The sequence below is a fragment of the Schistocerca nitens genome, chromosome 9, assembly GCF_023898315.1.
Source record: "Schistocerca nitens isolate TAMUIC-IGC-003100 chromosome 9, iqSchNite1.1, whole genome shotgun sequence".
Taxonomy (NCBI): Eukaryota; Metazoa; Arthropoda; class Insecta; order Orthoptera; family Acrididae; genus Schistocerca; species Schistocerca nitens.
In genome coordinates this window covers 265735400-265745721 of record NC_064622.1, presented here as the reverse complement: position 1 = coordinate 265745721, position 10322 = coordinate 265735400, and the positions used below count along the sequence as shown (strand labels likewise).

At 46.6% G+C, this 10322-nt stretch overlaps 1 non-coding gene across 1 annotated transcript; it reads right to left on the bottom strand.

Annotated features, from left to right (window-relative positions):
• Window positions 1-9346: 9346 nt before the first annotated feature.
• On the bottom strand, window positions 9347-9421 carry Trnas-cga (transfer RNA serine (anticodon CGA)). Its single transcript has one exon. It is a non-coding gene; the product is annotated as a tRNA-Ser (tRNA).
• Between the last annotated feature and the right edge of the window lie 901 nt (window positions 9422-10322).

Sequence of the window (10322 nt, the reverse complement as noted above, 5' to 3'; positions counted from 1 at the left end):
CCACTTTGGCGACTTGCGTGTCGATGGGGATGAAATGATGATGATAAGGACAACACAACGCCCAGTCCCTGAGCGGAGAAAATCTCCGACCCAGCCGGGAAAAGATTCCGGGCCGTTAGGCATGACAGGCCGTCGCGCTGACCACTCAGCTACCATGGGCGGACGCCCGAGGATGATGTCGCAGCGAGCGACGCTTTTGCACCGGTAGACAGGAAGTTTGTAGCCCCCAAACAGGCGTTGCAACGAGACCCAAGTAGAGATTTCGGAAAACTGATGTTCCATTTGAGTTAGGCAGAGCGGATTCGTTCGTGTATACAGGGTGGTCCATTGATCGTGACCAGACCAAATATCTCACGAAATAAACGTCAAACGAAAAAACTACAAAGAACGAAACTTGTCTAGCTTGAAGGGGGAAACAACATGGCGCTGTGGTTTGCCCGCTAGATGGCGCTGCCATAGGTCAAACAGATATCAACAGCGTTTTTTTAAAATAGAAACGCCCATTTTTATTACATATTCGTGTAGTACGTAAAGAAATATGAATGTTTTAGTTGGATCACTTTTTTCGCTTTGTGATAGATGGCGCTGTAATGGTCACAAACATATGGCTCACAATTCTAGACGAACAGTTGGTAACAGGTAGGTTTTTTAAATTAAAATACAGAACGTAGGTACGTTTGAACATCTTATTTCGGTTGTTCTTTTTTTTTTTGTGAACGCATCATTTCTGAGAACGCATGCTGTTACAGCGTGATTACCTGTAAATACCACATCAATGCAATAAATGCTCAAAATGATGTCCGTCAATCTCAATGCTTTTGGCAATACGTGTAACGACATTCCTCTCAACAGCGAGTAGTTCGCCTTCCGTAATGTTCGCACATGCATTGACAATGCGCATGTTGTCAGGTGTTGTCGGTGGATCACGATAGCAAATATCCTTCAACTTTCCCCACAGAAAGAAATCCGGGGACGTCAGATCCGGTGAACGTGCGGGGGCCATGGTATGGTGCTTCGACGATCAATCTCATGAAATATGCTATTCAGTACAGCTTCAACCGCACGCGAGCTATGTGCCGGACATCCGTCATGTTGGAAGTACATCGCCATTCTGTCATGCAGTGGAACATCTTGTAGTAACATCGGCAGAACATTAGACCTACGTAGGAAATTAGATTGCCATCGATAAAATGGGGGTCAATTATCCTTCCTCCCATAATGCCGCACCATACATTAACCCGACAAGGTCGCTGATGTTCCACTTGTCGCAGCCATCGTGGATTTTCCGTTGCCCAATAGTGCATATTATGCCGGTTAACGTTACCGCTGTTGGTGAATGATGCTTCGTCGCTAATTACAACGCGTGCAAAAAATCTGTCATCGTCCCGTAATTTCTCTTGTGCCCCGTGGCAGAACTGTACACGACGTTCAAAGTCGTCACCATGTAATTCCTGGTGCACAGAAATATAGTACGGGTGTAATCGATGTTGATTTAGAATTCTCAACACCGACGTTTTTGAGATTCTACAACTGCATCTACATACATACTCCGCAATCCGCATACGGTGCGTGGCGGAGGGTACCTCGTACCACAACTAGCATCTTCTCTCCCTGTTCCACTCCCAAACAGAACGAGGGAAAAATGACTGCCTATATGCCTCTGTACGAGCCCTAATCTCTCTTATCTTATCTTTGTGGTCTTTCCGCGAAATATAAGTTGGCGGCAGTAAAATTGTACTGCAGTCAGCCTCAAATGCTGGTTCTCTAAATTTCCTCAGTAGCGATTCACGGAAAGAACGCCTCCTTTCCTCTAGAGACTCCCACCCGAGTTCCTGAAGCATTTCCGTAGCACTCGGGTGATGATCAAGCCTACCAATAACAAATCTAGCAGCCCGCCTCTGAATTGCTTCTATGTCCTCCCTCAATCCGACCTGACAGGGATCCCAAACGCTCGACCAGTACTCAAGAATAGGTCGTATTAGTGTTTTATAAGATGTCTCCTTTACAGATGAACCACATCTTCCCAAAATTCTACCAATGAACCGAAGACGACAATTCGCCTTCCCCACAACTGCCATTACATGCTTGTCCCCACTTCATATCGCTCTGCAATGTTACGCCCAAATATTTAATCGACGTGACTGAATTCCTTGGGTTTTCAGCAAGATCTTTTGCTAAGGTATGACGGTGGTAGTGGTTGTATGCTTCGCGCATCGCTCTTTTTACAGCAGCACGAATCTCTACTAACTTTTGCCTGTCCTCATTCTCCCTATCTTTCTTGTACCGCGAGTGCAACTGCCTTTGCTTACTGAGCATTCTCCGAATTGCGCTGTTAAACCAAGGTGGGTCTTTTCCGTCCGTAACCCACTTTTTCGGCACATACTTGTCCAATGCGTGATTTACAATGTGTTTAAAATTTGCCCATAATTCTTCCACGACCATCGTACCGGAAGTAAATGAAGTCGATTCATTTACTAAGTGGGATGCTAACAACTGCTTATCTACTCTTTCTAGTAAGAATACTCTCCTAGCCTTCTTGACCGACTTTTTAACTTTCGTAACCATAGTCGTAATGACATCTTCATGATCACTAATCCCTCAACACTGACACCGTCTATGACGTCTGGTCTGTTCGTGGCTATCACACATAAAATATTTACATTACGCGTTGGCTGTCGATTTAGCTGCTCAAGACAATTTTCGGATAATGTGTTCAGAAGTAATTCACACGACGGCTTGTCTGTACCACCTGTGATGAATCCATAGACATCCCAGTCTATACGAGGTAGGTTGAAGTCGCCTCCGACTAATATAGCATGATCCGGGTACTTCTGCGATACAGAATGTAGACTCCCTTTGAATGATTCTAGAACTGTCACGGTGGAACCTGGTGGCCGGTAATAACACCCCACAATTAACTTTATTTCCCCTAGCTCTGTTAAACGTGTCCAGATAACTTCACATTCACAGTCTACTTCGACCTCAGTAGACACAATATTTTTGTGAACTGCAATGAAGACACCACCTCCTACGGTGACTAATCTGTCTTTCCGATACATATTTCAGAAATTCCTATCTCAGGGTTCAGCCAGGTCTCAGTCCCGAGAATAATTTGCGCGCCACACGCTTCCTCGAGGACAGAAATTCAGGAACTTTATTCCGAACACTCTGAAAATTTACCGCTAATATCTTGATAGCTGAAGTGTTTTTACACTGAGCGCGTCCTGATTTCCCTGCCTGTACGTCGACTGGTGAGTGTTCATCAGGACACCTCGCACTACTGCCTAGCCTAAAAAAAACCCATGTGCACGCCACAAGTACTCTGCTACCGAGTAGCCGCTTCCTTTGTGTAGTGCACCCCTGACCTATCTAGAGGCGTCCTACAATTCCCCACCCAATAGCGCAAGTCTACTGATGCTACTGATGTGCGGATTAGCCGCGACACAGCTAAAAACCCCTACTTGGGCATCATCATTTGTTGAAGGTCGTGGATGACGTTTAACATGTGGCTGAACACTTCCTGTTTCTTTAAATAACCTAACTATCCGGCGAACGGTCCAGACACTTGGATGATGTCGTCCAGGATACCGAGCAGCATACATAGCACACGCTGGTTGGGCATTATGATCACAATAGCCATACATCAACACGATATCGACCTTTTCCGCAATTGGTAAACGGTGCATTTTCACACGGGTAATGTATCACGAAGCAAATACCGTCCGCACTGGCGGAATGTTACGTGATACCACGTACTTACACGTTTGTGACTATTACAGCGCCATCCATCACAAAGTGAAAAAAGTGGTCCAACTAAAACTTTAATATTTCTTTACGTACTACACAAATATGTAATTAAAAATGGGGGTTCCTATTTAAAAAAAACGCAGTTGATATCGGTTTGACCTATGGCAGCGCCATCTAGTGGGCCAATCATAGCGCCATCTGGTTTGCCCCTTCAAGCTAGACGAGTTTCGTTCTTTGTAGTTTTTTTCGTTTGATGCTTATTTCGTGAGATATTTGGCCCGGTCACTATGAATGGACCACCCTGTATAGCGTACGTAATGAGTAACGCAAAAAGCATAACTCGGAAAGGGCGTGTACGTCAGTGTTTGCAGTGACGGGGCCCAAGAGGAATACGGGCCCTTCAGTGAAGTGGTGACATCACAGTAGGCGCCTTGTCCGCCATACTTCGCGATCTCTCAGCTCCGTTCAGTGCCCACGGGAAGTCAGTTTGTCAGTGAAATGGTACCCCTAAAGGTCTTAACTTTGTCTTGTGTTATCAGGAGTTTGTTTGCATTTAAACGCGAAGTTAAGAATTAAGGTCGGGACACACATGTCCGGACCGTGTCCGTGCCGAGACACGTCGGAGTATCGTCCGTCACCCGGACAACGAAATACATCATTAAAACAAATGTAGCGGGCCCCACTTGACCGGGCCGTGGACGGGGAACGTCAACGGGCCGGCGCCGGGCCGGGCGGGATTCGCCGTGTTTAATTTTTCACGTGAAGGTAAAACTGTCTTGTGAGCTGTGCAACTGCGCAAGACTGTTCTGTGTACAAAACATGGATGTGGAACGATTATTAGAAGTTCGTAAGTTTCCTGTTCTTTACGATCAGGGAAGTGAAAAATACAGTAATATCGAGTACAAAGACAGAGTTTGGAAGACAACTGCAGCAGATCTACAAGCCAAAGGTAAGATAAAAACTATACAAGTTTTGATACCCGAAAGATATTTATTTACTTTTTATTTTACAAACAGATGTTTGGTTTATGTCATCGTTATATCGCCAAGGCGACATGTTCTTGCCATTCCACAGTCCCTTGTGGAGAAATCAGGAATTTTTTTAGTTGTTCTCGTACAGCAAATGCAGCATCTGTTGATCTCCCACGAATTCGATGTAGGTTTCGAAGATTTGATGATCTTCCGAATCCCTCAGCAGTTTCCTTTTGATCCATCCTCTGTTCGGGCACCCTATAACCATCCATTTTTCGAATAAAGTTGTACAGTACACACGCAGCCGTCACAATCATTGTAAGGTTATTAGGATCTCCCTGAAGGATTCTTCTAAATATTCGAAATTTCTGTTGCAATATACCGAATGCACTTTCGGATATTCTTCTTGCCCGACTCAAACGATAATTAAATATAGTCTTGTCATTTGTTAAGATCCTGCCAGGATATGGTCGCATCAAGTATGTTTTGAGAGGAAAAGCTTCATCGCCTACAATTACCATTGGAAGTTCAACATCAGTTCCGGGTAAAGTTTTACTCTTTGGGACGCTAAGCGTATTGTTTTCCAATGACTTTCCAATGTTTGAATTTACAAGAATGCTTCCATCAGAGTTTTTTTCCGTACGCTCCCACGTCTATTGCAATAAAATTATAACATGGGTCAACCAGAGCAGGAAGCACAATGGAATATGTTTCTTTGTAATTCCAATAGGGACTTCCTGAGTTGTTTGGAGCCTGTATTGTTACGTGCTTTCCATCTAAAGATCCAATGCAGTTTGGAAACTGCCATTTTGTACAAAACTCCTCAGCTATAGCATTCCATTTTTTTCATTCGGCACAGGCATCACCTCTTCTAACAATAAATCGATAACTGCGCTAGAGGTGTCATGGACGATAGCTCCAACTGTGGATTTTCCCAACCTGTAGCTGAAGGAAATAGTTTTAAAGGAAACTCCTGTAGCAAGGAACGTGAAAAAAATTGAACTGTATAAGATGAGAAATACTGTATAATCTATAAAATATTTGCAGCATTTTAAACCTTGTAATATAATTACGCGATTTAAAATATTTTTGCTACACGTGGAATAGAGGAATGCAAAAAAATGGGCATTTGTTCGTGACCAACTATGGAAGACCCTACAGGAAAGGAAAACTGTTTCAGGACAAGCTGCTGTTCATCAACATAAATGTAAGTGTGAAGATCTCTTAAAGTTCCTGCCACCTTACCGTAGAACGAGAAACAGTTTCCAATGTTCCTTACACGCAAGACAGTAATGAGCATAAACAAGAATCAAATACAAATTCCCAAGAGGAGCAGTCTATTGTTGAAAACGAAAAAGAGTCTACACAAGAAGACATTGCAGATGAAGAATGGATCATTAAAACCCAGGGTAGTGAAACAGAGAATTTGATAGAGCGTACTCGGCATTCCCAGACGCCCTCAGCTCATTCGTCCGTCACTTCAAATAACACGTTTATGAAACCACAACTGAAACGAAAATTTCAGTGTGAGGTTAAACCACAAGAATCTGCATCAAGCCAGCTCATGGCTTATATTTTGGCAGAAAAAAGAGCTGAAAAACAGAAAGAAATACAAAACCCAGTTGATGCTTTTTTGGCTGGTGTAGCACCAGCCCTAAAATCGTTGCATCCACTACTTTTTCATCAAGTTAAAAGTAGGATTTTTTCAATTGTACAAGACTTTGAACTGAAGCAACTCACGAATGACGTATCAGTCCATCAATTCACTCCATCATCGTCCAATTCCTCAGTAAAATCTGTTTCAACACCATATCCTTCACCTGTGGAAAACGAATCAACAGAACCTACACAGCAGCTTTTGGATGTGCAGAGGAATTCCCACAATTCGTATATAAATAACCAAAGCCATCATTCTCCAAGTTCCCCTGTATCCTCATCAGCTTCAGAAACTAATTCACTGAATAGTCCTCATTTGTTTTTGTTAGGGTAGTAGAAATTTAAGTGTATTATTTACTAACTTATGCATTTATCTTTCAATTACTAAAGTAATAAAATAAAAATGCTGTCCTTAAAACTTATTTATTTGTGTTCTGTGTACTTTACTTTAAACTACCTTAAAAAAAAACAGCCAATCGTTCTTTGTGTGAAACTGATACTCTCCAGAAAGTGTCATTTTTTCTCAGTATTGGTTCTAGTTTCTTTAAAAGTTCACAGAGGGTGTACTGCGTCATCCTAATATATTCATAAAACTTAGTCTCATCATCTATGATATGAGAAAATAATGTTCGAAACTCTCCCTGTACTGGTCTTGTTTTCCAGGCACTGTGGATCCATAATTTTCTTCTTCTTGTTTGCCTTCGTTCTTTTTCCTCTTCGTCTAAAGCAAGTGCGATAACTCCTAATTCACCATTACGAAAATTAGTGAACATGTTTTACAGCTTTCACAAACAGAAACACAGATCACCGCGTCCGAGTCACTACAAGGAATAACAAAGACACGGACGTGCCCCGGTCACGTGTGGCCCCTGCGGGAACTGACCGGAGCACGGCCGTCACTCGTCCGGCGCTCGGCCCTGACACGGCCCGGACGTGTGTGTCCCGACCTTCATTAAACTTGGCTGAAACAGTTACTCGCTGCCCGCCGGAGATGACTGCTGGCATTCGTAACACCTGCTGTGACGTGCGCGCCGCAGCCTGTCTTTCTCGTCGGCCTCGGTGCTGTGACGGGTGTTGGAGCCGCCCACGGTCGGGCGCAGTAGTTGCAGCAGGCAGCCAGCAGGGGCTGCACGTGTCCCATCCGCAGGCTCTCATTCCCCGCAGTGTCTGGGCAGCCCCGTAGGAGGCCATCAAACGCAGGCTCGGCGCAGTAAAGCGGACGGCGCGCCCCCAGCCCACGGGCCAGGCGAGGTCATCCCGGACGGGACGACACGGCGCTACGAGCAGTTAACGGCCTGGTCACTGCCCTCGTAACGGGCTCCAGCTGCTCTCCATTCACGCAATTGAACCGCGACCACGTTTCTACAGGTTTACGTACTGGCTGCCAGACACAAACCTTAAAGCGGTCCAGTTTCCGTAAATCCAAGCATACTAGTAACATGTACACTCCTGGAAATTGAAATAAGAACACCGTGAATTCATTGTCCCAGGAAGGGGAAACTTTATTGACACATTCCTGGGGTCAGATATATCACATGATCACACTGACAGAACCACAGGCACATAGACACAGACAACAGAGCATGCACAATGTCGGCACTAGTACAGTGTATATCCACCTTTCGCAGCAATGCAGGCTGCTATTCTCCCATGGAGACGATCGTAGAGATGCTGGATGTAGTCCTGTGGAACGCCTTGCCATGCAATTTCCACCTGGCGCCTCAGTTGGACCAGCGTTCGTGCTGGACGTGCAGACCGCGTGAGACGACGCTTCATCCAGTCCCAAACATGCTCAATGGGGGACAGATCCGGAGATCTTGCTGGCCAGGGTAGTTGACTTACACCTTCTAGAGCACGTTGGGTGGCACGGGATACATGCGGACGTGCATTGTCCTGTTGGAACAGCAAGTTCCCTTGCCGGTCTAGGAATGGTAGAACGATGGGTTCGATGACGGTTTGGATGTACCGTGCACTATTCAGTGTCCCCTCGACGATCACCAGTGGTGTACGGCCAGTGTAGGAGATCGCTCCCCACACCATGATGCCGGGTGTTGGCCCTGTGTGCCTCGGTCGTATGCAGTCCTGATTGTGGCGCTCACCTGCACGGCGCCAAACACGCATACGACCATCATTGGCACCAAGGCAGAAGCGACTCTCATCGCTGAAGACGACACGTCTCCATTCGTCCCTCCATTCACGCCTGTCGCGACACCACTGGAGGCGGGCTGCACGATGTTGGGGCGTGAGCGGAAGACGGCCTAACGGTGTGCGGGACCGTAGCCCAGCTTCATGGAGACGGTTGCGAATGGTCCTCGCCGATACCCCAGGAGCAACAGTGTCCCTAATTTGCTGGGAAGTGGCGGTGCGGTCCCCTACGGCACTGCGTAGGATCCTACGGTCTTGGCGTGCATCCGTGCGTCGCTGCGGTCCGGTCCCAGGTCGACGGGCACGTGCACCTTCCGCCGACCACTGGCGACAACATCGATGTACTGTGGAGACCTCACGCCCCACGTGTTGAGCAATTCGGCGGTACGTCCACCCGGCCTCCCGCATGCCCACTATAGGCCCTCGCTCAAAGTCCGTCAACTGCACATACGGTTCACGTCCACGCTGTCGCGGCATGCTACCAGTGTTAAAGACTGCGATGGAGCTCCGTATGCCACGGCAAACTGGCTGACACTGACGGCGGCGGTGCACAAATGCTGCGCAGCTAGCGCCATTCGACGGCCAACACCGCGGTTCCTGGTGTGTCCGCTGTGCCGTGCGTGTGATCATTGCTTGTACAGCCCTCTCGCAGTGTCCGCAGCAAGTATGGTGGGTCTGACACACCGGTGTCAATGTGTTCTTATTTCCATTTCCAGGAGTGTATGTACGAGGGCCACTCCAAAAGAAATGCACACTATCCAGAATGAGATTTTCACTCTGCAGCGGAGTGTGCGCTGATATGAAACTTCCTGGCAGATTAAAACTGTGTGCCCGACCGAGACTCGAACTCGGGACCTTTGCCTTTCGCGGGCAAGTGCTCTACCAACTGAGCTATCGAAGCACGACTCACGCCCGGTACTGGCAGAAGTAAAGCTGTGAGTACCGGGCGTGAGTCGTGCTTCGGTAGCTCAGTTGGTCTAGCCGGCACGGTAGCTCAGCGTGTTCGGTCACAGAGCCGTTTGGCCTATGTAATAAAAAACTGAGTGGAAGGATCAACAAACGAACTTGAACAGGATGTCTTGCGACGTCCGCAACGACCTAACACAACGATCAACAAGGAACAAAATGAAAAAAAAAAAAAGTTGGTAGAGCACTTGCCCGCGAAAGGCAAAGGTCCCGAGTTCGAGTCTCGGTCGGGCACACAGTTTTAATCTGCCAGGAAGTTTCAAATGCACACTATATTTGTAGAAATACAGTTTTCATTCTGCATGTGTGAAAGTTTTGCAGTGTGTGGATACAGCCTTCCCGCTCGTTTTCAAACTTAGTTCAACCTGTTCCCGTGAGTGGATGCTACACTTGACGTTTGTCAGAAGCAACGTGCTGTCATAGAATTCCTGTGCTGTGAAAACGAGACAGTGGGAAACATCCACAAGAGGTTGAAAATGGTGTATGGAGATGCTGCTGTCGATCGCAGTACAGTTAGTCGGTGGGCAAGCAGGTTACGTGATGAAAGCGGGCACGGCAATATTGAGGATTGTCCTCGCAGCGGCAGGTCTTCGTACTGCACACACTCCAGACAATGTGCAGAGAACGAACGAATTGGTGACTGCTGACAGACGCATCACAGTGAACGAATTGTCACGCTACGTAGGGATAGGGGAAGGAAGTGTTTGCAGAATACTGGAAGTGTTGGCGTTAAAAAAGGTTTGTGCCAGGTGGGTTTCCAGGATGTTGACGGAGGCTCACAAAGAAACAATAAAAACGGTATGCAGCGAACGTTTGGAACAGTACGAGAATGGTGGA